The sequence below is a fragment of the Suncus etruscus genome, chromosome 3 (assembly GCF_024139225.1).
Source record: "Suncus etruscus isolate mSunEtr1 chromosome 3, mSunEtr1.pri.cur, whole genome shotgun sequence".
NCBI lineage: Eukaryota > Metazoa > Chordata > Mammalia > Eulipotyphla > Soricidae > Suncus > Suncus etruscus.
The window spans coordinates 30159521-30160938 of record NC_064850.1 but is presented as its reverse complement, the minus strand read 5'-3'; the positions used below and the strand labels follow the sequence as shown (position 1 = coordinate 30160938).

General features: G+C 34.7%; 1 non-coding gene and 1 pseudogene across 1 annotated transcript; one reads left to right on the top strand and one right to left on the bottom strand.

The window, feature by feature from the left end:
* Nucleotides 1-706: 706 nt before the first annotated feature.
* Nucleotides 707-872, bottom strand: LOC126005149 (U1 spliceosomal RNA). Its single transcript, XR_007494323.1, has one exon. It is a non-coding gene; the product is annotated as a U1 spliceosomal RNA (small nuclear RNA).
* On the top strand, nt 852-966 carry LOC126005491 (uncharacterized; annotated as a pseudogene).
* Nucleotides 967-1418: the final 452 nt, after the last annotated feature.

Genomic DNA, 1418 nt, shown 5'->3' with positions numbered 1-1418 from the left:
CCAACCAAACAAACAACAACAACAAAACATAATTACTCCTGAAAAATCTGCTTATTTGCCTCTTCTGGCAGTGTTCAGGAGACAGTACTTGTATGGATAATTTGAATTAGATTATTTACATTCAAAGAAAATGTCTTAACTCCTATACTAATTCCCAGACCTCTGAATGTTGTAATTTGTAATTTTATTATTAACATATCTAATAATATATTGGTTTCAGTACTACCCAAACAAGCTAAAATAAAGTTAATAATGGATGTGAGATTGATTATGCTAAGGACATGTCAAAAATTCTTTTTTACTAACTAATGGGTCATCAAGTCCATCTATGATCATAATGAATAATTTTGCTCTCATTATTGTACTTGAAGAAGATCTTTGGTTCATGATTTGATGTATTGGTAGAGCTCATGGCTTGCATTTGTGAAGGCCTCAGTTCAGCCCCCAACACATCAAAAACAAGCACACACACAAATAATAATAATAATAATAATAATAATAATAATAATAATAATAATAATATCATAAAAAATTCCACAACACATTTTGGGCTGGAGAGATAGCATTTCTGTGAGAGATAACTAGTCAAAACTGAGTATGACCAAAAAAATTGCTTCCAAAGCTTCTAAAATTTTTTTAAAGTCTTTTTTCTTTTTTGAAAAAAACAAATAATTAGATGCTTTCTTTCTTTTTTTTTTTTTTTCTCCAGGGGAGATCGCGAACACAGTCCCCTAGATCCACAAATTATGCAGTCGAGTTTCCCATATTAGGGGAAATCGCAGGGGACAGCATATCCGCAGTGCAATGGATAAGCTTCACCCTGGGAAAACCACCTTTGTGATCATGGTATCTCCCCTGCGCAGTGGCAGTATCGTAGCCAATGAGTTTTATCCGAGGCGCGATTATTGCTAATTGAAAACTTTTCCCAATGCCCCGCCGTGACGACTTGAAATTAGATGCTTTCTAACATAGCACAATTCAGGTAGTATAAAAATTCACTACATTGGATCTGTTTTCTTACCAAATTTAAACCAGCCACTCGTGCATCTCAGCAGGATAGATCAGGTCAAGATTGGCTGGCCTTCCTTCTTTCCCTATATCCTTCAACATTTTCCCTCGCCTACACTCCTTCATCTGTAGTGAGTTGAAAACAAAGGTTAATTTAGAAATGCCAACTACATACTATTTGTCTACCAAAGTCAAACACTGAATGAAACACACTTGTACAAACAATAGTGGCCTTTTCCTTGTGCAGTATAGGATGTGGTCAATCATTTGGCAATTCAATTTTGGCACACTATGAAATATTTATTTGTTAAGTCCAGCACTGGTGCTGCAAAAGCTAGGAGGAAATTTATTTTCCCTTTACAGGAAACTATTAAATTTACAAGATCTAATGTTTATTTCACAGTCAAACT